This window comes from Oncorhynchus nerka, linkage group LG24 (assembly GCF_034236695.1).
Source record: "Oncorhynchus nerka isolate Pitt River linkage group LG24, Oner_Uvic_2.0, whole genome shotgun sequence".
Classification (NCBI taxonomy): Eukaryota; Metazoa; Chordata; class Actinopteri; order Salmoniformes; family Salmonidae; genus Oncorhynchus; species Oncorhynchus nerka.
The window spans coordinates 76,681,597-76,708,628 of NC_088419.1; the positions used below are offsets into that span (position 1 = coordinate 76,681,597).

At 42.0% G+C, this 27,032-nt stretch overlaps 1 protein-coding gene across 1 annotated transcript in view; it reads right to left on the reverse strand.

The window, feature by feature from the left end:
* Window positions 1-23,433, reverse strand: part of b4galt6 (UDP-Gal:betaGlcNAc beta 1,4- galactosyltransferase, polypeptide 6) — a 58,956-nt gene extending 35,523 nt beyond the window's left edge. The window contains exon 1 of the mRNA XM_065009166.1: window positions 23,163-23,433. The gene's annotated coding sequence lies outside the window, so the exon portion shown is untranslated. The remainder of the gene's footprint in view (window positions 1-23,162) is intronic.
* Window positions 23,434-27,032: the final 3,599 nt, after the last annotated feature.

Below are 27,032 nucleotides of genomic sequence, written 5' to 3' on the forward strand. Positions count from 1 at the left end.
TTTATTCTTCATCTTGTGTGGAATTGTTTTACTGACTTTAAGTCACTGCATTATCTACAGGGTAACTGTCAATTTGTTAGTCTGCAATGGACACTGGAAGTGAAGGAATCTGCATTGTAAGTGTCAATTTGATTTTCAAAGGCAATTTTCAAATACAGATGTTAAGTGCACAGATGTCATTTGTACAGTCGTGGCCAAAAGTTTTGAGAATGACACAAATATTAATTTCCAAAGTTTGCTGCTTCAGTGTATTTAGATATTTTTGTCAGATGTTACTATGGAATACTGAAGTATAATTACAAGCTTTTCATAAGTGTCAAAGGCTTTTATTGACAATTACATTAAGTTGATGCAAATAGTCAGAGAGAGGTAGAACAAACAGATCCAGAGAGAGAGGGACAACAAACAGATCCAGAGGGACAACAAACAGATCCAGAGAGAGAGGGACAACAAACAGATCCAGAGAGAGAGGGACAAACAATCCAGAGAGAGAGAGGGACAACAAAAACAGATCCAGAGAGAGAGGGACAACAAACATATCCAAAGATCCAGAGAGAGGGACAACAAAAATCCAGATCCAGAGAGAGAGGGACAACAAAGATCCAGAGAGGGAGGGACAACAAACAGATCCAGAGAGAGGGACAACAAACAGATCCAGAGAGAGAGGGACAACAAACAGATCCAGAGAGAGGACAACAAACAGATCCAGAGAGAGAGGGACAACAAAAGATCCAGAGAGAGAGGGACAACAAACAGATCCAGAGAGGGAGGGACAACAAACAGATCCAGAGAGAGAGAGAGGGACAACAAAAGATCCAGAGAGAGAGGGACAACAAACAGATCCAGAGAGAGAGGGACAACAAACAGATCCAGAGAGGGAGAGACAACAAACAGATCCAGAGAGAGAGAGGGACAACAAACAGATCCAGAGAGAGAGGGACAACAAACAGATCCAGAGAGAGAGGGACAACAAACAGATCCAGAGAGAGAGGGACAACAAACAGATCCAGAGAGAGAGGGACAACAAACAGATCCAGAGAGAGAGGGACAACAAACAGATCCAGAGAGAGAGGGACAACAAACAGATCCAGAGAGAGAGGGACAACAAACAGATCCAGAGAGAGAGAGGGACAACAAACAGATCCAGAGATCCAGAGAGGAGGGACAACAAACAGATCCAGAGAGAGAGGGACAACAAACAGATCCAGAGAGGAGGGACAACAAACAGATCCAGAGAGAGAGGGACAACAAACAGATCCAGAGAGAGAGGGACAAAACAAACAGATCCAGAGAGGGAGGGACAACAAAAACAGACAGAGAGGGACAACAAACAGATCCAGAGAGAGAGGGACAACAATCAGATCCAGAGAGAGAGAGGGACAACAAACAGATCCAGAGAGAGAGAGGGACAACAAACAGATCCAGAGAGAGAGAGGGACAACAAACAGATCCAGAGAGAGAGAGGGACAACAAACAGATCCAGAGAGAGAGGGACAACAAACAGATCCAGAGAGTGAGGGACAACAAACAGATCCAGAGAGAGAGGACAACAAACAGACAACAAACAGATCCAGAGAGGGACAACAAAAACAGATCAAACAGAACCAGAGAGAGAGGGACAACAAACAGATCCAGACAACAAACAGATCCAGAGAGAGGGACAACAAACAGATCCAGAGAGAGAGGGACAACAAAAAGAGGGACCAGATCCAGAGAGAGGGACAACAAACAGATCCAGAGAGAGGGACAACAAACAATCCAGATCCAGATCCCAGAGAGAGAGGGACAAACAAACAGATCCAGAGAGAGAGGGACAACAAACAGATCCAGAGAGAGAGGGACAACAGATCCAGATCCAGAGAGAGAGAGGGACAACAAACAGATCCAGAGAGAGAGGGACAACAAACAGATCCAGAGAGAGAGAGGGACAACAAACAGATCCAGAGAGAGAGAGACAACAAACAGATCCAGAGAGAGAGAGAGACAACAAACAGATCCAGATCTTTTCACATCTGATATTTTTCAGGGCTGATCTGATTGGTCAAAATACCAAATAGTGGAAAAAATATCAGAGTTGAGCTGCCTGTCTAAACGCAGCCTATGTAGGGTATAAGTGTGTCATGTGAGAGGTAAACAGAAGACTGCTTTTCATCTGAGGTACTACCATAGCTTTAAAATTCAGGAAGAGTCAAAAGTCAGGTTGAGCCAGTCGGGTTGCATTTTTCACAATTGATTTGTGGAATCATACATTTTATTTAGGCTCTTTGCACACAATGTTTCCCAATCAGTTGATGCTCATCCCAGAGTCATACTCATATATTCTGTAGCCAAAACACAGAGTACAAGGAGTGGAATGTTAGCTAAACAGACTGGTACCCAGACCAGGCTATGTATTCTAGCCAAAGGAGGCTGATGAGGGGAGGACGACTCATAATAATGACTAGAATTAAGTGAATGGAATGGTATCAAATACAAGGAAACCATGTGTTTGATTTGGTGATACCATTCCATTCCCCGGTGTTCCCTCCCTCCTGTCCTGTGATTCACCCCTGATATCTTGGCACAGCCTGGTGTTTCACACAGCAGCTGTCACCCCCAATTAATATTTTAATTCAGTTTACCACACTATCCCTCACTCGCTGCTAAATGCGCCAGATAGACTTCACAAATTATTCATGCATTCATTTATTGTAATGTATTTTAAAAACTTTGTAATGATAGATTTAGCTTTTGAACGAGGGCCTCAAACTCAAGTCCCAGGTGCCACATCATGAAATGGCACCCATGAGAAACTTGGCCCCCAGGTATTTTAAGATTTAGGCCCCTAGCTGCCCTTGAAGTACCCTTGCATACCAAAATACCCTTGCATCCTGGTCTTATAATAGCTCACATTTTTTCAAGTGAAATGAAACATGAGCGTAGCAGCGATCAGTCTGCTTAACCAGGCTACCCTTCAAGCTGTGTTGTTCAGAAGTCCTTCTGTACATGTCAGGAGATGCCCATGGCCACTAGATGGTGACACCACACAAGTTAATGCAGTCTATGCGCACCTGAAAATCACGAACACGTGTGTCCCTTTGGCACGTATGATCATTGCACTGGCATAGCCAGAACAGGTCATAGTTTGTCTCCAACATTTACATTTATACACACTCTCTGATCTGACTCACATGCTCTTCCTTTCCAATGAAATAATGAATAAATAACAATGTGTATCAAAATGATCAGAAGCACAGCCGCACACTGCTAGATTGCATTCCTCTCAATAAGTTAATAGGAGACACAACTCGTATTATTGCGCGCTCAACAGACATGATCAATGTCAACCATGGGACCCGAGGGGAACAAAGTACAAATAATCAGACGGGTAATGAAACTAGAAGTGGCCTGGTACACACTTTGATCTTATCCATGAGCTAATTTAGATCATCCTCTTGACTGCCTCATAAGTGCATCTGGAGACTTCTGTCTGTCCCAAATGGCACCCTATTCCCTATATAGTGCACTACATTTGACCAAAAGTAGTGCACTATAAAGGGACAGAATAGGGTGCCATTTGGGATGCAACCTTTACCCAATGCTAAACATAACAAGTAGTAGTAAAACCAAGGTGCCTGTGTGAAATTGATTCATCAGCAGACACAGCAACATCAGTTGTCTGATGTTTTCTGAACATTCCCCATACTGTCTGTAATTCTCTATGCAGGGACAGCTTGGCCAAATACCAAGATCCAGAGAGGGAGATCCAGAGAGGGAGGGACAACAAACAGATCCAGAGAGAGAGAGAGACAACAAACAGATCCAGAGAGAGAGAGACAACAAACAGATCCAGAGAGAGAGAGACAACAAACAGATCCAGAGAGGGAGGGACAACAAACAGATCCAGAGAGAGAGAGACAACAAACAGATCCAGAGAGAGAGACAACAAACAGATCCAGAGAGGGAGGGACAACAAACAGATCCAGAGAGGGAGGGACAACAAACAGATCCAGAGAGAGAGAGACAACAAACAGATCCAGAGAGAGAGGGACAACAAACAGATCCAGAGAGAGAGAGAGAGAGACAACAAACAGATCCAGAGAGAGACAACAAACAGATCCAGAGAGGGACAACAAACAGATCCAGAGAGAGAGAGACAACAAACAGATCCAGAGAGGGAGAGGGACAACAAACAGATCCAGAGAGGGAGGGACAACAAACAGATAGACAACAAACAGATCCAGAGAGGGAGGGACAACAAACAGATCCAGAGAGAGGGAGAGGGACAACAAACAGATCCAGAGAGAGAGGGACAACAAACAGATCCAGAGAGAGAGAGACAACAAACAGATCCAGAGAGAGAGGGACAACAAACAGATCCAGAGAGAGAGGGACAACAAACAGATCCAGAGAGGGAGGGACAACAAACAGATCCAGAGAGGGAGGGACAACAAACAGATCCAGAAAGAGAGGGACAACAAACAGATCCAGAGAGGGAGGGACAAACAGATCCAGAGAGAGAGAGAGACAACAAACAGATCCAGAGAGAGGGACAACAAACAGATCCAGAGAGGGAGGGACAACAAACAGATCCAGAGAGGGAGGGACAACAAACAGATCCAGAGAGAGAGGGACAACAAACAGATCCAGAGAGAGAGGGACAACAAACAGATCCAGAGAGAGAGAGACAACAAACAGATCCAGAGAGAGAGGGACAACAAACAGATCCAGAGAGAGATCCAGAGGGACAACAAACAGATCCAGAGAGAGAGGGACAACAAACAGATCCAGAGAGAGAGGGACAACAAACAGATCCAGAGAGGGAGGGACAACAAACAGATCCAGAAAGAGAGGGACAACAAACAGATCCAGAGAGGGAGGGACAAAACAGATCCAGAAAGAGAGGGACAACAAACAGATCCAGAGAGAGGTAGAACAAACAGATCCAGAGAGAGAGGTAGAACAAACAGATCCAGAGAGAGAGGGACAACAAACAGATCCAGAGAGAGAGGGACAACAAACAGATCCAGAGAGAGAGGGACAACAAACAGATCCAGAGAGGGAGGGACAACAAACAGATCCAGAGAGAGAGGGACAACAAACAGATCCAGAGAGGGAGGGACAACAAACAGATCCAGAGAGAGAGGGACAACAAACAAATCCAGAGAGGGAGGGACAACAAACAGATCCAGAGAGAGAGGGACAACAAACAGATCCAGAGAGAGAGGGACAACAAACAGATCCAGAGAGGGAGGGACAACAAACAGATCCAGAGAGGGAGGGACAACAAACAGATCCAGAGAAAGAAAGTAATCAAGCCACTGCAGCAACTCCTTCCAGAAATGAGAGCGATTTTAGGTGACAAAAACACTGGGCCCAAACAAGTGAAGCTGAATAGCTACCCACACAAAAGTTTTGGTACACAAAAAAGGGCACTGCTGGCTTGAGAAATACAAATTGGGTAGAGTACTCTGTGCACAAAAACACAAATTTCTGCTTTCCATGTAGAGTTTTTGGCAAAAACATTCAATTGGATTATTTTGACAGTAATGGCTGCAAAAATGTGAAAAAAGCTTTGTATATCTTCGGTTAACATGAGAAGGCACAAACGCAGAGAGACAGTGTTGTGGCATGGAAAAGCTACCAGGCAACTAGCAATCATGGGAACATTGCTCAGATTTTAACATCTGCCCATGCTAGTGATATTGCAGAGAGAAGGGAGTATCTGAGAAGAATTGTTGCGGTCACCTCAATGTGAGGAAGACAGAGACTCTTTCCGTGCCAATGATGAATCTAGTGAAAGCACAAATAGAGGGAGCTTTCCTGAACGTATGGAGCATTTGAAGGAGTTTGACCCTTTCCTGCAAAGGTACAATACTCCATCAAATGCAATGTATCCCTCTTCAGAATCTCCGAAAGACATTATCGAATGCTGTTGTTGTGACGTATTATTAATGTGACGACTGTTGTTCATCGAATGATTAAAAGTTTCTAATTGCGTGATTAACTGAATCAAGCAATTATTAACCTGGGGCACCATGGGGAAAACTAGTTTTTATTGAGTTTCTATTTCCAAAAATTAACTCAAAGAATATCAGAATATCGATTTTACAACAGCCGCAAATTAACCAGTTACCTCTACAATCTCGTTCTGAACGTCGTGTAGTCTGTGAATCTGCACGGACCCGGGTCTCACCAATGAGTTCGTACCACACCAATCTTAGTTGAATATTTATTTACTAGAAAGCTAAAATGATGATAAAAGATACACATAGACAAAACACATTATAGGCTATTGATTAGAACTTAGTGTAATGGGCCAACACACTATGGCGAGTGTTACCCAAAATGGGAATTTGAAAGAGAGAGGAAAAAGAAAGTACACAAGAGAAATATACATTTGGGTGAATTTGTCAGCTATGCTATTCTAACCCTTGCCCCAAACTGCCACTCTTATGGGTCAGAATATAATGATGTAATTACGTGGGGAAGGTCTCCGAGGATTCTCTGCATGGACCGTTCAGGGGACCGTTCAGCTGCTCGATGACGCACTTCTCTGGCGCACCTCTCTGATCGTCCTCCCGATGTCAGTGTCCTTTTGGCTTAGGAGTTTGTTCCCTCACCCTTGCTCTGGAAGGGGTCTTCTGAGGACAGACAGCTCTGTAGCTCAGAGCTCACAGCGTTGGAATGAAACAGTGTAGATACCATGATTTGATGGGAGATGGAGGCTAGGTGGTTCGACTTGAATTCACCCGCTTAGACACAGCTACTCATCAGTAACTTGGGTAGAAAAGGATTTCTTTGTCTTCAAACTTGCGTTGCGTTTTGGGTTCGTTGACTTTTTAGACCTTGGCTGCAGCTTGGGTAACGTAGTCTTCTCTGTAAATTCTTTACTCACAGGTTTTATACCCTTGGGTCAGAAGTGGGCGTAACCGCCTTTAGGGCAATTCTCTGGGCGTACCAAGTTAACCTGTTGCGACGAGCAATCCCGTATCCGGGATCCTATTTATAGCCTCAAGCTCATTACCATAACGCAACGTTAACTATTCATGAAAATCCCAAATGAAATGAAATAAATATATTAGCTCTCAAGCTTAGCCTTTTGTTAACAACACTGTCATCTCAGATTTTCAAAATATGCTTTTGAACCATAGCTAAACAAGCATTTGTGTAAGAGTATTGATAGCTAGCATAGCATTAAGCCTATCATTCAGCATACAACATTTTCACAAAAACAAGAAAAGCATTCAAATAAAATCATTTACCTTTGAAGAACTTCAGATGTTTTCAATGAGGAGACTCTCAGTTAGATAGCAAATGTTCAGTTTTTCCAAAAAGATTATTTGTGTAGGACAAATCGCTCCGTTTTGTTCATCACGTTTGGGTAAGAAAAAAACCGAAAATTAAGTCATTACAGCGCGAACTTTTTTCCAAATTAACTCCATAATATCGACAGAAACATGGCAAACGTTGTTTAGAATCAATCCTCAATTGTGTTTTTCACATATCTATCGATGATAAATAATTCGTGGCAGTTGACTTTCTCCTCTGAAGAAAATGGAAACGCGCATGGAGCTGGAGATTACGCAATAATTTCGACGGAGGACACCGGGCGGACACCTGGTAAATGTAGTCTCTTATGGTCAATCTTCCAATGATATGCCTACAAATATGTCACAATGCTGCAGACACCTTGGGGAAACGACAGAAAGTGCAGGCTCATTCCTGGCGCATTCACAGCCATATAAAGAGACATTGGAACACAGCGCATTCAAAATCTGGACCATTTCCTGTATGAAATGTCATCTTGGTTTCGCCTGTAGCATTAGTTCTGGGGCACTCACAGATAATATCTTTGCAGTTTTGGAAACGTCAAGAGTTTTTTCTTTCCAAAGCTGTCAATTACATGCATAGTCGAGCATCTTTTCGTGACAAAATATCTTGTTTAAAACGGGAACGTTTTTATCCAAAAATTAAAAGAGCGCCCCCCTATCTCGAAGTTGTTAAGAGCAAGGTCTAGGTTTTTCTCAAATCCAAATTTCATCTTTACCAAAACATTCCCTTTGATTTGGACATTTTCCACACAACGTATAAACATCAAACATATACTAGGAAAACGGTTGATGTTACAATGTTTTCGTAATAACGTCATCTATTAACCTTTAATAACAAAACAAAAATGACATACATTTTCATATTCCATTTATCGTCATGACCACCATTGAGGCTGACGGAAACCATTGTTCCAAAGTCCCTTTATTTCATGTTTAATGTTCTGAGGCTGGTTCTCCATAGTAACACGACAAAGGAATTTGTCTGTGGCCTGAGATTTATCAGGGGCGTGAGGGGTCATAAAACCCCCAGATCTTCAGACCCCTAGATTTCTCCTCCTCTGTTGGGGTTTAGAGATAATCTGTAGGGTTGTGGTCTCCTGTAACCTGACCTGATCAGGACAGTCATGACACTGTGCTCAAGAGATTACATACACCATCGTCTCTGAGATATCAAAGTCTGGAATGTATGCCATGGTGGCGGTTGAGGCCAGGGATGGGCAGTCTGAACAGTTGGCTCTGTGTGTTAGGTATGTGACTGAGGGGACAGTTAAGGAGCATTTACTAGCATGAGCAGAAATCAAGTCATTTGATGCCTAATCGATAGTAAATGAGTTGCAACAGCAGCTCCAAAGGAGAGGGATAGCAGTTCTGAAGTGCGTTGCACAGACCAATGATGGTGCAGCTGTCCTGAGTGGGTCCAAAGGAGGTGAGCAAGCACATTTCAGAGTGCTGCATCCGGAGGCAATTTATTTACATTGCTATGCCCATGAGCTTAATTTGGTGTTGTGTCATACTTGCAGGGATATTCCCGAGGCTGCTGAGTTTCAGTTTCTTGGAGAATGTGTATTTGTTTTTCAGTACATCCCGAGTCAATCACCACAAGTTCAAAGAAGCCCAGTCCAAACTTGGAATAGCATCAGCTGAACTTGTACAGTTCTCAAACACTAGCTGTGCATGTCAGCTAATTAATGACGAATTAATGAATATGATCAGCAAGAACCTAACACAATTGGCAACAAATTTCGATGTGAATGTGACAACCTACACACCGGAAGGATGAATTTTGACTATACCAGCCAGAATATAGCATGAGCTTAAAGTATGGCAACTTGGTATGAACTTAGAACTTTTATTCACTAAAGAAGTGCTACCCCCTCCGCCCGCTAAACATGGGCTAGGAGAGGACGGACAGAGTTTCCATTCTACCATGCTCCAGTTCACCACTAGACAGTCTTCAGAGGACCAGAGATCCATGCTGTACCACCCGACCTCCCATCTACGAACAATCTACCGAAGCGTAGCTCAGAGTAAATATTTATTGCATTCTCCTTTTTCAAATGGGCAGTTATTTAGAATGCATAATATTCTGTATTTACGATAGCATAGCTTCTCCCTTTGTTACTCAGTCTTCCTGCTCTTTCACTCAAACCCAACCCCCTCTCTTTGTGTAACCAGCCGTCGTATCTGTTCCGTCCTCCAGGGACGTTTTCCTTTGACATAATTTGTAATAAATATATGATACATTCTGTGTATATGTAATTCTGTGAGATTATTTAGGTATTTAGTAAATAAATAATTAAACCAAATTTTGTATAGCTGATTCAACTTGTTAGCCAGGGTTCATGAAGATAACCAATCATTTGCAACTTTCAGATGAGACTAAATGAAGTGACAATTAAATATTGACTGCTGTTGAGGTAAAAGATTACTAGGTCTTTCAGAGTTTATTCGGAAGATAACAGCTCTATAAACATTATTCTGTGGTGCCCCGACTTTCTAGTTAATTATTTACCTGATTATCTTAATCATTATTAATTACAGAGAAATGATTTTATAGAATAGCATGTCATATCACTTAATCCGGCATAGCCAAAGACACGACACCGTGGATTGATGGCAGCATTCGCGCAAAACTGAAAGCGCGATCCACCGCTTTTAATCATGGCAAGGCGACCGGAAACATGATCCACCCACACAGACAGTGTGGCGAAGAAGGCGCAACAGCGCCTCTTCAACCTCGGGAGGCTGAAGAAATGTGGCTTGTCATCTAAAACACTCAAACTTTTACAGTTACACAATCGAGAGCATCCTGTCGGGCTGGTACGGCATTTGCACAGCCCTCAACCACAAGGCTCTCCAGAGGGTAGTGCGGTCTGCACAACGCATCACCAGGGCAAACTACTTGCCCTCCAGAACACCTACAGCACCCGATGTCACAGGAAGGCCAAAAAGATCATCCAAGACAACAACCACCCCAGCCACTGCCTGTTCACCCCACTATCATCCAGAAGGCGAGGTCAGTACAGGTGCATCAAAGCTGGGACCGAGAGACTGAAAAACAGCTTCTATCTCAAGGCCATCAGACTGTTAAACAGCCAGCATTAACTTAGAGAGGCTGCTGCCAACATACAGACTCAAATCTCTGGCCACTTAAATAAATGGACTTAAAAGATATCACTAGTCACTTTAAATAACACCACTTTAATAAATGTTTACATATCCTACATTACTCATCTCATATGTATATACTGTTCTCTATACCATCTACTGCATCTTGCCTATGCCGCACGCCATCGCTCATCCATATATTTATTTGTACATATTCTTATTCATCCCTTTACGTGTGTGTGTGTGCGTGTGTATATAAGGTAGTTGTGAATTTCCCAGATTACTTGTTAGATATTACTGCATAGTCAGTACTAGAAGCACAAGCATTTCGCTACACTTGCATTAACATCTGCTAACCATATGTATGTGACCAATAAGATTTGATTTGAGGTTGCCCTCACAATTCCTGTGAGCAGCTGCTCCTGTGAAAGGTGCACTGTGCCGGCTGCACTCCTGGTTGCGTAAGACAATGGGTCAGAAAAGGCTTGCAAGTCTTGCAGCCATGTCCACAGAGGGTGAATCACTTGGGCCACTAAGCCACAATTGTGTAATTGACTGCTTTGCCACCTTTAAAAATAGGAGGTACACTTTGATGCGTCCACCCACAAAATAAGCATTTGGGATCTTACTTTATCTGATTTTTTCCCTAATTGTTTTTCAGTTCTTTTATTTTAATGTAGTTTTGCCCCATTGTGGATGAGACTGTTTAAGATGTTCCATGTGTCTGAATTATTGGGTTACTTTTGAGAAATAAAAAGGGTAAAACTTAAATATTTTTTTCTAATGGTATAAAATGACCTGCATGTCTTCTCATTTCTCTCTCTCGTTCACTGAAAATAAAATCCCAAAAGTATTTTCGCTACAAAGTACAGCCATTTTTGTGCCTTTTGTTGGTGTTGAATGGATGGGGACAGAGTGGATTTTAATTTCTTTTTTTTGGGATATTATTGAAGTAAGTCATATTAGATCAGTGTCTAACAGACTGAGACAGGTATACTTTTAGCCAACCTTAACCTTATTTTACACCCACTGTTACTCTAAAAATACATGAGGGACTTTGCAATTAATTGATCACTCTTCATAACATTCTGGAGTATATGCAAATTGCCATCATACAAACTGAGGTAGCAGAATTTGTGAAAATTAATGTGTCATTCTCAAAACTTTTGGCCACGACTGTACTTCACCAGCAGACTACTAAAATGAGTGGCTAGTTAGCAGGCGTACACTAACATGACTGAAGCAACATACTTTAATATTGTAGGCTGTCAAGCTTGGGATTAGCAGCAATGCAGTCGTTTATACCACGATCTCCGTTGTTATTGACTGGAAACCTCGCAGGAAATTGGCGGAAATGGGAACAAAGACTGGACGTACTACTTAGCCAGTGGGCTAAATGGAAATTCAGAGGCTAGAAAATAGCAGTTTTGTTACATTGCATCGGTGAGGAGGCGCTGTCGATATACAACACGATGGAGATCACATAACTTATGCAGACAACGAAAACAAGAAACTGGCCGAGGTAATGAAAGCGTTTGAAAACTACTGTTCACCACACAGGAATACTGTTTTGGAGAGACATCCATTTTGGGCACACAAGTTCAATGAACAGGCAGGTATTAACAGGTTTTTGCCAAACTGAGACTGGGAAAATGTAACTAAGTTCAAAGACACTGAGAATCTAATGCGAAGGGACAATATCATATTTAGTGTCACAGATAGTGGGCTAAGAGAGAAACTACTCTCCATTTCAGATTTAACTCTAGCTAAGGCAATAGATGTTTGCCGTGCAAAATAAGTTACATCAGCTCAGGCTAAACAACTGTAGGTCAGCTAGCAATAGCACAGACCAGTTTGTGCGTTGTATGGGGGAAAAAGGGCTGCCATATTAAGCAATCAAAGACAGACTGAGCACTCAACCAGTGAGCAGCAGACAAAGACTTGTGGCAAATGTGGAAAAACAGACAAACCAAAGAGGTGTCCTGCATTCAATGTTGAGTATAAAAAAATGTGTCAAGAGAAATCACTTTCCAGCTGTGTGTAGGTCAGGGACAGATGTTGCTCCTGATGAAACAGAGGTCAAGGAAGTGGACATGTTCATAGATGCAGTGACACAAGCACTCAAAAAAGCTGCTGGCTGGCAAACTTGCTTATAGGGTGACAGACGGTCAACTTTAAGTTAGACACAGGAGCTGAAGCTAATGTGCTCCCACAAGCAAATTGCACAAGTAATTCAAACTGAAAGAGACTGAGACTGTACTCATAGCCTATGGAAGCACCCGTGTTGAACCAAGCGGCACCATGACATTGCAAGTGCACACGCGGCACAAACAAGCCCTGCTACAGTTCTGTTACAGATGCATCTGACACACCACTACTAGGCAGAGAGGCCTGTGTGCAGCTTGACCTCATCAGAAAAGTTTTAACAATTGCACACCATGCTCCAAGGAGGAGCCACTCAAGCACTATGCATCTGTGTTTAAAGGACTCCAGGCCAGTGCCACATCTACATTGATCCAAAAGTCCCTCCTGTTGTTCATGGATGTAGTAAAATCCCTTATGCTGTGCTTAACTGTCTGAAAGAGACATTGGACAATCAAGAGCAGAGGGGTGTGGTGAGCAAAGTAACAAAACCAACTGAGTGGGTGAGCAGCCTAGTCATAACAGAAAATAAAAATGGTTATCTTAGGGTGTGTTTGGATCCTAAGGACCTGAACAAGGCCATACAGCACCAACACTTCTCCATTCCCAACTCAGAGGATGTGCAATGCAAGCTAGCAGTCAAGAAGATCTTCACTATCCTAGATGAGGAGGGGTATTGACAAATCAAACTGGATGAGGAATCAGCTGATCTCATCACATTCAATACCCCATGTCAAGTTAATTCTACCGTGCCATCCAGAGCACAACAGACCCTTACTAACCTATCGGGAAGTCAGTGACTCATTGTAAATGATTAAAGTTATATCATCCTATTCATCATCAAACACATATGTGGTAGATATGTGAGGCCCCCCCGCAAGGTTTTTAAGGACTTGGTTATGATGCCAAGTGTAGCGTCCTTGGGTGAGGCTTGTTTTACACCCTGTGAGAATGTACCTGAGGTTGGCTGGCATGAAACAGAGGGCACAGTCCGGATCTTCACCATACCATTGGTGAAGATTAACTGGTGTTGGAAGGACGTCATATGTTGCTCTGATGGAAAAGCTCAACCGCCTCGCTTCCATGGCCTACAGATCCTTCCAGCTGATCTTCCTCTTCTCCACACTGTCCCATCGAGTCCACTGTCCCTGTTTGGAAAGAGAGACTTCCTTGGCCCACCTTGCAGCCTCCTCCTGATGGCGTACTTCCTGCACTACCATCTTCCGCTGCTCTGGTGCAGTGGCCTTACTCCAAGCAGCACGGCTAGTTAGCCCAAGGCCTCCTCTCCCTTGCTGAACATGACCCACAATGTCAGCATGTCTGAGGGCTGCTGTTGCCTCCTGGACTGCTTTTTTTGAGTGAATTAACATGTTCAATTGCTTTCATGAGCTTTTTCTCTCACTGCCCTGAGTTTAAGACAAAGCTATCTTAGAATTAAGAACATTTCCAATAACTTTATTTTCAATAATCTAACTTCTTAACTTCTTAACATTAAAACAGCACAATACATGTTCCAAGAACCTTTTGAGGAATAGCTACTTTGTTTAACTTTCTTCTTAAGTTTATAGTTAAGGAAAAACATGTCAGTTATGAAGACATTTCTTCTTAAGAAGGTTTTGTGAATCTGGGACCAGAACACAGATAATAAAACAAAGAAAATTACTATTTTAGGCTTAGCGGTTAAGTTTAGGGTAAGGGCTAGGTTTAGGGGTTAGGTTTAGTTTCAGTGTTTAGGATTTTGAATGGGAATACGTTTTTTTTGTGTGGTTGTTTGTGTGGGTATGTGTGTTTGTGTGTGCGTGCGTGTTGCATGGCAGGCTCACCGAAGGGTGAGTTTTCAGGGAACTAAGTATGCACTCTGAAATATTAAATGAGCCTTTATAAAGAATGTACAGCATCACAATTAGACTACTTTATCCTGCTGGTGTGTGTGTGGAAAGCTCTCCCCACAGCAGCAGCACAGACATATAGTGCATTTGGAAAGTATTCAAGCCCCTTCCCTGTTTCCGCATTTTGTTACGTGACAGCCTTATTTTAAAATGTATTAATTTAAATGTTTTCCCCGTCAATCTACACACAATACCCTGTAATGACAATGCAAAAACAGGTTATTAGGCATTTTTGCAAATGTATTAAAAAATAAACTGATACCTTATTTACATAAGTATTCAGACTCTTTGCTATGAGACTCAAAATTGAGCTCAGATGCACCCTGTTTCCATTGACCATCCTTGAGATGTTTCTACAAGTTGATTGGAGTCCACCTGTGGTAAATTCCATTGATTGGACATGATTTGGAAAGGCACACACCTGTGTACATAAGGTCCCACAGTTGACAGGGCATGTCAGAGCAAAAACCAAGACATGAGGTCAAAGGAATTGTCCATAGAGCTCCGAGACAGGATTGTGTCGAAGCACAGCTCTGGGGAAGGGTACCAAAATATTTCTACAGCATTGAAGGTCCCCAAGAACAGAGTGGCCTCCATTATTCTTAAATGGAAGAAATTAGAAACTGCCATGACTCTTCCTAGAGCTGGCCGCCTGGCTAAACTGAGCAATCGGGGGATAATGGCCTTGGTCAGGGAGGGGACCAAGAACCCGATGGTCAATGTGACAAAGCTCTAGAGTCCCTCTGTGGAGATGGGAGAACCTTCCAGAAGGACAACCATCGCTGCAGCACTCCAGCAATCAGGCCTTATTGGTAGAGTGGCCAGGCGGAAGCCACTCCTCAGTAAAATGCACAACTGCCTGCTTGGAGTATGCCAAAAGGACTCTGACCATGAGAAACTAAATTCTCTGGTCTGATGAAACTAAGATTGAACTCTTTGGCCTGAATGACAAGCGTCACGTCTGGAGGAAACCTGACACCATCCTTACAGTGAAGCATGGTAGCGGCAGCGTCATAAAAATTGGGATTTTTTTTCAGCAGCAGGGACTGGGAGACTAGTCAAGATCAAGGGAAATATGAATGGAGCAAAGTACAGAGAGATCCCTAATGAAAACCTGCTCCAGAGCATTCAGGACCTCAGACTGCGGCGAAGGTTTTACCTTCCAATAGGACAACGACCCTAAGCACACAGCCAAGACAATGCAGGAGTGGGTTCGGGACTAGTCTTTGAAGGTCCTTGAGTGGCCCAGCCAGAGCCCGGACTTGAACCTGATCGAACATCTCTGGAAAGACCTGAAAATAGCTGTGCAGCGACGCTCCCAATCCAACCTGAAAGAGCTTGAAAGGATCTTCAGAGAAGAATGGTAGAAACTACCCAAATACATGTGTGCCAAGCTTGTAGGGTCATACCCAAGAAGACTTGAGGCTGTAAACGCTGCCAACAGTGCTTCAAAGTACTGAGTAAAGGGTCTGAATAAATGTGATATTTACATTTTATGTTTTTAGAAAAATTTGCTAACATTTCTAAAAACCTGTCTTTGCTTTGTCATTATGCGGTATTGTGTGTAGGATGAGACTTTAAAAAAAATATTTAATCAATTTTAGCCTTATTCTAACGTAACAAAATGTGGGAAAAGTGGATGGTTCTGAATGCACTGTATTCCCAGCGAGATGTGACTGATTGGGAAGAGGAGAGGACATCAGGGGAATTATAACATAGTAGAGTACAGTGGAACAGCCTCTTTGGTCCCTCAGGGGAATACTAAAGGACCTGCCATGAATATTTATGATCTACTGGTCTAAACCATACTATATTGTACACACTAACTACTGCACACTTAGTGCTACCAAAACATAAGCGGCTGCATTATCACTTTGATAATGCCCTGCCTTTAGAACTATCTGTTTTCTGTTATCCACCTGGGGTTTCATCCGACACATTGGTCTCTACCAAGACCGTAGGGGAGTTGTAGCGATGAGACTAGATAGTAGCTACTAAAACAATTGGATACCACGAAAAAGGGGTAAAATAAAAAATAAAAAAGGTTTTACATATTTCCCATCAGGCACAAATCCATAAACTGATCCTCATTATGGCCAAGGAATGTTACATGGAATCCTCATTTTAGATCCATGCACATAACTCAAAAGTTCCCCTTTGACATCCTTGCATGGTTTACATTTTGTATAACACAAAAGTCTAACATGCTGACCAAACCGCCTGTGTTCGGTGTGCGAGCAGTGCAAAATAAATGTACACATGCATGTTATTCAACGTGCTTCTTTAGACCCTTGAGACCCTTTTGTTGCCTGTTTTGCATGTTATTTTAGCATTAATATGTGTCACATATCAGTTTGCAAACAATGAGTTAATAAAGCTGCATACAAAACATGGTCTCTTTTTTGTTTTCTTGGCTCAGTGCTTTCTGTGGTGGTGGGGCAGCCAGCGGAAAATACGTAGCATAGGGGTTGGTAATGTCACTCATGGAGACACTACGTCACCGCAAAATCTACGGATAGAGCTCGAAAATTTAAATCCCTTGGGTGCTACCATAGAGTTACATTAGACGTGCCCATCCAAGAAGGCTCAAGGTCATTGGCTGCAGATAAAATGACGTCAAATCACATATCTACCGTAGTTTTGATTGGATTGATTATGTCAACAACATACTTTCAACATCTTAGCTAGCAAGCTCGACAAGCAGTCATCATCATGAATCATGTCAAAAATCTACTGGTAAATCCTTTTCAATCCTTGAAATATAAAGTGAAATTATAGATAAAATGTCCTCATCGGCCATTGGACATAAACATTACACAGGTTGGAAATCGGTTGCCAATCGCAATATAAAATCCACAGAAGAAGAACAAATGAGGAGATATTAATTTTAAAAAATGAACTAGGTTCCCCCTTTAATCTGTGGGTTAAATGTCGGAGTAGAGAATACACGACTCAAAGTGGGTCAAAAAGATCCAGCAAAAAAAGAAACATGCATTTCAGGTAAAACAACAACCCAATATTTATCTCCCAGGACAAAGTAGCTAGCAACAGCAAGCAAGCTAAATGTCCATGAATGTTTTGTGTAGAGGTCGACCGATTATGATTTTTCAACGATTGGAGGACCAAAAAAGCCGATACCGATTAAATCGGCAGATTTTTAAATGTATTTATTTGTAATAATGACAATTACAACAATACTGAATGAACACTTATTTTAACTTAATATAATACATCAATAAAATCAATTTAGCCTAAAATAAATAATGAAACATGTTCAATTTGGTTTAAATAATGCAAAAACAAAGTGTTGGAGAAGAAAGTAATATGTGCCAATATGCAATATGTGCCATGTAAAAATGTGTGCCATGTAAAAAAGCTAACATTTAAGTTCCTTGCTCAGAACATGAGAACATATGAAAGTTGGTGGTTCCTTTTAACATGAGACTTCAAAATTCCAAGGTAAGAGGTTTTTAGGTTGTAGTTAATATAGTATTTATAGGACTATTTCTCTCTATACCATTTGTATTTCATATACCTTTGACTATTGGATGTTCCTATAGGGACTATAGTATTGCCAATGTAACAGTATAGCTTCTGTCCCTCTCCTCGCCCCTACCTGGGCTCGAACCAGGAACACATCAACAACAGCCACAATCGAAGCAGCGTTACCCATCGCTCCACAAAATCCGCGGCCCTTGCAGCGAAAGGGGAATAACTACTCCAAATGTAAAAGCGAGTGATGTTTGAAACAGTATTAGCGCACACCCAGCTAACTAGCTAGCCATTTCACATTGGTTACACCAGCCATTAGGCTGATAGGCTTGAAGTCATAAACAGCGCTGTGCTTGTGAAGAGCTGCTGGCAAAACGCACGAAAGTGCTGTTTGAATGAATGATAACAGGCCTGCTGCTGCTCAGTCAGACTGCTCTATCAAATCAGACTTAATTATAACATAATAACACACAGAAATACGAGCCTTTGGGAATTAATATGGTCGAATCCGGAAACTATCATTTCGAAAACAAAACGTTTATTCTTTCAGTGAAATACGGAACAGTTCGGTATTTTATCTAACGGGTGGCATCCCTAAGTCTAAATATTCTTGTTACATTGCACAACCTTCAATGTATGTCATAATTACGTAAAATTCCGGCAAATTAGTTTGCAATGAGCCAGGCAGCCCAAACTGTTGCATATATCCTGACTCTGCGTGCAATGAACGCAAGAGAAATGACACAATTTCACCTGGTTAATATTGCCTGCTAAACTGGATTAGTAGTTATGACTAGTGATTATGATTGATTGTTTTTTTATAAAATAAAAGAGCTGACACGGTGAAAATCTGTCTTTCTGCCCCTGAACAAGGCAGTTAACCCACTATTCCTAGGCAGTCATTGAAAATAAGAATGTGTTCTTAACTGACTTGCCTAGTTAAATAAAATGTATAAAAAAAATATATATATAAAATACATTTTAAACAATCGGAAATCAGCGCCCAAAAATACAGATTTCCGAATGTTATGAAAACTTGAAATCGGCCCTAATTAATAGGCCATTCCGATTAATCGGCCGACCTCTAGTTGTGCGTTTCAACCTGTCCCCAAAGTAAAATAGTTGGTTCACAGTTGGTTTGGTATTTTAACCTGCGTTTCATGAACTTGTCTGGTGGGGACAGGCAAAATCAACATGCACACGATGGTGGACACACAGTTTGGTCAACATGTTCATGTTCTGAGTGTGGATCTTAAATTAGGATTCTAGAGTCTGGGGCTCAATTCAGATGGTTTGAATGTTTTGGTGCCATTGGTATTTCCAGAACATTTATGTAAAGGGTATTAGCATACAGCAGTAAAATCACTTGAGACATCCAGAGTGCAAATTATACTGTGACATTCGGGGGTCTCATATGTGTGCACGAACAAAAATTATTCATGGTGTTTATAGTAAAGACATGTCATTTAACAGTAAAAATGTATTACCTTTTAATGTGCCATGAACACATCTAATTGATTGTCAAACAATCACTTCAAGAAGTAGGTTATCTGCACACGTTCATCTCCTCCAAACTGAGTCCAGCATCCCAACAGTGCACCTGCCATTTGAATGGAAAGGGGCATTCGTTACAAAAAGTCTTACTGTCAGTGTAAGTTTTGGAAAAAATTATCAATATATTTAGAGGCCACCCAACCTGATCTCATAGTTTCACTTCGTAACTTGCCGTAATTGTATGAACGTCGATTTCTTTTACCCATTAATTCTGCACGGTTGCAGGGTTAATTCCGCGTGGTTGCAGGGTTAAAACTGAAACAATTTAAAGGATCAAGTGAAGGTATTCATTTCGAGTGGTTAAGGTTAGGGCTGTGATTTGGGGAAGGCTTAAAATAAAATACTTAAAAACAATGTGCTGTTTCCATTGAGTATCATCGAGTCCTCTCCCTGCTTGCTAAAGAACTGTGAGCTGCAATGGTCTAAGCAGTGTGCTCTGGCTCTGAGCCTTGTGAGATTGAGCCCAGTGTCGTACCATATATCGACATCCTCAGGACCTTTTCAAACGTCCGATATCGAAATCTTTATCTTTGAAAGACAGGGTCCTGAAATGGGGACATTTTTGATCTGCAGAGAAGAATGGGACAAACTCCCCAAATACAGGTGGGCCAAGCTTGTAGCATCATACCCAAGAAGACTCTGTGCTGTAATCGCTGCCAAATATGCTTCAAGAAAGTACTGAGTAAAGGGTTTGAATAATTACAGTGGGGCAAAAAAGTATTGTCAGCCACCAATTGTGCAAGTTCTCCCACTTAAAAAGATGAGTCCTGTAATTTTCAACATAGGTACACTTCGTAGGTGACCAAATACTTATTTTCCACCATAATTTGCAAATAAATTCATTAAAAATCCTACAATGTGATTTTCTGGATTTTTTTCTCATTCTGTCTGTCATAGTTGAAGTGTACCTATGATGAAAATTACAGGCCTCTCATCTTTTTAAGTGGGAGAACTTGCACAATGGGTGGCTGACTAAATACTTTTTTGCCCCACTGTATGTAAATGTGAGTTTTTTTATTTTTATTATTTTTATTATACATTTGCACACGAAAAATTAACTTATTTTTGCTTTGTCATTATGGGGTAGTGGGTGTAGATTGATAAGAAAAAAATAGCATTTTAGAATAAGGCTGTAATGTAACAACATTTTGAAAAAGTCAAGGGGACTGAATACTTTCTGAACGCACTGTATATGACTTCAAATGATGAATTTAAAAAATACTACAGCAGCCAGCTAAGTCTACATGAAGGTAGGTGTCCTTAATTCAATGCTGACATTAATGAAGGTCAATAGGTGTGGTGCTTGATAGGTGTGGTGCTTGGCTGTGGGGCAGAGAAGGCAGAAATGGCGTTACACTGCACTGATTAACAACATGTTACTGATGGACCTGCGGGATAGTGGAGCAGGTGAACCAAGACATCAGCATTCTGAGGGGTATCGAACACACAAGTAGACCTACATGCAGAAAGACACACGCAATTAATATACATACATTTACAAAAAAATGAAGCTACGCACAGTTCAAAAGCTAACCTCCAAACACAATAAGCAAGGAAAGTAACCTGCTTTGAGAAAGGACTTAAAAAAAAAAATGCAGGCATGATTCATTATTCTACACAACAACAAAGAAAGATTTCGGCTGCCATTATGTTTTGCTTTATCATAATGTGTTAACATTACATAATCAATTCATGTTTTATGCCAGAATGTAGTGTCTCTTGTAGAATATACTTAATTTGGCGGAATTTGATGTGAACCAGATTACTTCATGCAGAAATCAACTGACCAAATTTCATTTAGTCGAAAAGTTTGTCTTGTTTGGGGGCAGAGCTCATTAGAGTAACATCCAGCATGCTCTGCAAGTGTTTTTTGTGTGTGTTTTTTTTTATTTAAATTTTGGTGGTTTAGAATTCACTTTTATCCAGAGAAACTTCAGTCAGTGCATTCAACTAAGATTGATAAAACAACCACAAAAGATCAATGTTTCTGTAGCCATTACTGAGAATGTAGTTCTAGTTAAAGTGGTCTGTTGGTTGGGTAACTTTCTACATAATTGCTGCCAGTTCTGAAGAAAATTAAAAGGCTCACAGAAGAGCAACAATCATATGGGTGCGATAATGTTCTGTACTTAAATCCCTGTTATGCAATTGCTAAATTGGAAATAAAACCTTTGAATGTGAATTACCAGTTTCTTCTCTCTCACTCTGCTCTCTAACTCTGCGGAGCAGCAAGAGTCAAGAGAAAGAGACAAAGGTGGGAGAGAAAGGGAAGATAGAAATTCTCTCTCCCTCCCAAGACGGACTAGTACAGAGCCCAGAGGTGTTTCTAGTCCAGTAGAGCCCAGAGGTGTGTCTAGTCAAGTCTGTGCGGCTCTCCTCTGAGCACTATGACGAACAGTGTGAGACACTGTGACACCCCACCTGTGTGAGTGCCTGCCAATTTAACAGTGACTGAGAATGACAGACAAGGGTAAAATAGATGGAGACAGTGTGCTCTCCCATTGAGCACTAGGAGGCTACAATTACAATGCCTCTAACTGTGAGTGACTGGTGCCAAAGGCCCTGGGGGGGGGGGTCATCTTCTACACAGTGACCACACAAAAAAACATGATCAATGAACAACAGCACATTTGTACAGACACTCTCCCATCATAGAGAGAACAGCCCAGGGTTGGGTAAGCCCCTGAGGAGATCAAGTTTTAATTGAATTTAAACTGATTGTTGATGCATTATGGAGCTAAATCCCAGTTCATCTAAATGCCCTGTGGTACAGTACACACTACAGCATCTGCCCTATAGCCCCTCCAGTCTCCACCACCACAGGCACCACAGGCTGCTTGAACCCCTATAGAAGAGACTGGCCAGTTAGTTTTATATTAATCTTCTTCACCAGCCAGTGCTCTCTACAGTTTAGCCTGGGGATGAGGTTTGTTTTATATTGACCCACCCACCCTCAAGCATTATGAATACATTAGTGTGTATGGTAAATGTGAAGGAGGCCAGGAGGCTTAAAACTGGCCACTAGACTCACAAGCATGATATGTTAATTTTATGCTGCTCAACTATCCCTGTGGCAGGCTACTTTGAGTGGACAAAAACTGCTGAAAATATATGTAGGCCAACATAATAGCCACCCATGTCCAGCCTTGTTAGTTCCTCCAGCCAATACTGTAGGCTACTCGGACTGAATACCCATGGTAGTTAAGCAAGTCATCATGTGTGCTTTTCAAAGGTGCAAGGTGCACTTCAACATGTGTGTGTGTGTGTGTGTGTCACAGTGATATGTGTCATCCTATCACTGACAGTGCACAGAGTAAAACCATTTATACGCAGCAGGTCCAACTGTGCCCAGCATGAGCGCGCAGTGTGGCAGGGACTGCCCCATGGTCAGTATGACAGTCTCCTTATTCTCGCTGTTTCGGGTCGCGTATCCTGACAGCTCTGTCACTGTGGAATCCAACTGTGGCTGTGCGCCATTGTAAAGCGTAAGGTTGACCAACATTCCCAATTGTTACAGCAAACAAAACCCTCCGTGCTGTCATCCACATAGCCTACAATTCTTTGTCAGGTCTGACGCATGCGGCACCTGTGGCTATCCATCCTATATACATCCTCTGACCAAAATCACCCACCCACCGCCCTCTCCCAGTACATAGAACCTTACCTCTCGGTGGTTCTCTGACTCTGCCAGTCTCAGTCTGTATAATTCCCTGTGAATCGAGGGAACTCCTCCGGTCATGGCGCGAGGATGCCTGTGCGCAGTTGACACTTCACCTGTGAGTGAACGGAAACGGTTTCACACGTTCAAAAGACGTTCATGACAACGCGTGAATAGGACACTTCCTCTCGTGTTAAATCAGAATGGCAGTTCATCAGGTACAGCGCGAAACGTGGGTAACGGGAGAGGTGTGTACCAAAATCCAATATCCTCCGGCTCAACGCGCATGGCAGTGGGGCAGTAGTGGCGAACTCAGTATTTAGTCAATTTAAAAAAGCCCAGCATGCCGCGGGATTAGTCAATGACGACACGACATGCCAGTTCACCCGGGTGTCGGCAGATTTCTTTGAATATATCGAAAAATTCGGATTTAAAGCTACTAGTTTGCGCTGGGGAACAGCCCTTTTTGGGTGGGAGATTTATACACATGCTTATCAGACCAATTAATGAACCCATTGTGTTATTTTCCGAAAGAACGACTCTGTGAATGAGGTCACTTTCCCACCCCACAGCCGAGGTCAGGTATTGAAGATACCGCTGAGCCGAGCGCGCCTCGAGTGCCCCTTCCATGTTCGACAACACAATTATCTAATTATTTTTCAGAAAAGGATAATAAACCAACCTCAAAACGTGGTTGCCCGTCTGTTATTATTAAGGTGCTATAATAGCCTAACCAAATACGGTTTCTGGGAAATAGCCAACGCTTTTTCATAACTCATAAGTAATATAGCCAAATGTTTTAAGATTTTTCGAGTTTTTCAGAAAATCAAGATAGGTCATCCGATCATAAAACCAAAGGGACAAGAAGGCCCCCGGGTGCACGTGCTTACCTCGGGTATTAAGTAGTCTCTCGTTGGCAGACTAAGTAAACATATCAGACCGAATTAAGTTAGATTTTAGTTCTGTGTTGAACGAGATTGCTCAGGTTGTGGCGTGTGCAGGTGTGTCAGTCAAATGCGTGATAAAACACTCGAGCACGAAACAGATAGGTCATTGGAGCATTTGATTTAACATTATTGGAAGTGATGCACGTTTACCCTTTACCTGAAGTCAAGGGAATCTAAAACATCCCTTAACTCAATAGGCTAAAAAGAAACGTTTATTTTTCCGGCAAAATAACATACGGAAATAGCACCATACGAGGTTCGAGTATAGCCTACTTGTCACCAATGTTAACCCTAAACTGCGCGCGTGCCGCACTTCCTCTAGGACTGCCGCGCAGAAGAAATGCTAAGCCGCGCAGAGACGAGTTCGCCTAATTAGTTTGCAGTATATAGATCAACGTGTTTTTCTGTTATCAAATCAACATTCAATCATCCCCTTTTCAATGGAACAAATCTAACTATGCAAGACTGAGTCTATGGTTTTGTTGTAGGGAGAGCCAGAGCGCAACAGAGTATACATATATTGTCAGGGGTAGCCCACACGCAAGTGAATGCGCTTTTCAGATCAGATCAGATCACAGCGCAGAGCGTTTGCAAATTTGTTGATATTATTTTCAAGTTAGCGAGTTATTAGCCCAATTATAGACAAGTTTACAGTCGTGGCCAAAAGTTGAGAATGACACAAATATACATTTTCACAAAGTCTGCTGTCTCAGTTTGTATGATGTCAATTTGCATATACTCCAAAATGTTATGAAGAGTGATCAGATGAATTGCAATTAATTGCAAAGTCCCTCTTTGCAATGCCTATGAACTGAATCCCCAAAAAACATTTCCACTGCATTTCAGCCGTACCACAAAAGGACCAGCTGACATGTCAGTGATTCTCTTGTTAACACAGGTGTGAGTGTTGACGAGGACAAGGCTGGAGATCACTCTGTCATGCTGATTGAGTTCGAATAACAGACTGGAAGCTTCAAAAGGAGGGTAGTGCTTGGAATCATTATTCTTCCTCTGTCAACCATGGTTACCTGCAAGGAAACACGTGCGTTCATCATTGCTTTGCACAAAAAGGGCTTTACAGGCAAGGATATTGCTGCCAGTAAGATTGCACCTAAATCAACCATTTATCGGATCATCAAGAACTTCAAGGAGAACGGTTCAATTGTTGTGAAGAAGGCTTCAGGGCACCCAAGAAAGTCCAACAAGCGCCAGAACCGTCTCAGGCAGGTGAGAGTGCATTTGCACGCACAGTGAGATCACACAAAGATCTTTGGAGGATGGCCTGGTGTCAAGAAGGGCAGCAAAGAAGCCACTTATTTTGAGGAAAAACATCAGCGACAGACTAATATTCTGCAAAAGGTATAGGGATTGGACTGCTGAGGACTGGGGTAAAGATATTTTCTCTGATGAATCCCCTTTCCGATTGTTTGAGGCATCCGGAAAAAAGCTTGTCCAGAGAAGACAAGGTGAGCGCTACCATCAGTCCTGTGTCATGCCAACAGTAAAGCATCCCGAGATGATTCATGTGTGGGGTTGCTTCTCAGCCAAGGGGGTGGGCTCACTCACAATTTTGCCTAAGAACACAGCCTTGAATAAAGAATGGTACCAACACATCCTCCAAGAGCAACTTCTCCCAACCATCCAGGAACAGTTTGGTAACGAATAATGCCTTTTCCAGCATGATGGATCACCTTGCCATAAGGCAAAAGTGATAACTAAGTGGCTCGGGGAACAAAACATCAATATTTTGGGTCCATGGCCAGGAAACTCCCCAGACCTTAATCCCATTGAGAACTTGTGGTCAATCCTCAAGAGGCGGGTGGACAAACAAAAACCCACAAATTCTGACAAACACCAAGCATGGATTATGCAAGAATGGGCTGCCATCATGTGGCCCAGAAGTTAATTGACAGCATGCCAGGGCGGATTGCAGAGGTCTTGAAAAAGAAGGGTCAACACTGCAAATATTGACTCTTTGCATCAACTTAATGTAATTGTCAATAAAAGCCTTTGACACTTATGAAATGCTTGTAATTATACTTCAGTATTCCATAGTAACATCTGACAAAAATATCTAAATACACTGAAGCAGCAAACTTTGTGGAAATTAATATTTGTGTCATTCTCAATACTTTTGGCCACGACTGTAGGTCAGCAATGGGGAGTTACTGCTTCTCACAAGAGCAGGAAACGCGTAGATGACATTTCAAGCTGTCTTTGAAAAGCCAGCCAGGTAAAAAGTTTGTCTTAAAGGGGCAGTGTTGCATTGAGACAGGCTTGAATATGCAAATAAGCCAATAGGCAGAGGGTGAGCTTACATTGTTTAATTATCTGTATTGTAATAATAATAATTGTATTTTTTTAAAAGTGGTTTCTTGCAACATACAATGTGATTTAGTCAGCTGTTTGGCCTATGGAGTTACAGACCATTTAAAAAAATACATTCCTGTAAAGCTTAGAGAGAATCTCATGTTAAATATTGTTTTAGAAATATAGCTACAGGTTCCTCTGCCTCACCTGCAGCCCATTCTGGTGGGAAGCTGCTATATACCACCAAGTCAGTATCTGGATAACATGTGTGAAATGCTTGGTAATGTATATGATTTCAACAGAGAGGTATATTGTCTGGGTGATTTGAATATTGACCAGCATTCATAAAGCTGCCCACTAAAGAGAAAGCTTCAAACGATAACTAGTGCCTGCAACCTGGTTCAGGTTATCAGTCAACCTACCAGAGTAGTTACAAACAGTACAGGAATGAAATCGTCAACATGTATGGATCACATCTTAACAAATACTGCAGAAATTTGCTTCAAAGCAGTTTCCAAATCCATAGGATGTAGTGATCACAATATAGTAGCCATATCAAGGACAACCAAAGTTCCAAAGGCTGGACCTAACATAGTATATGAGGTCATATAATAAGTTT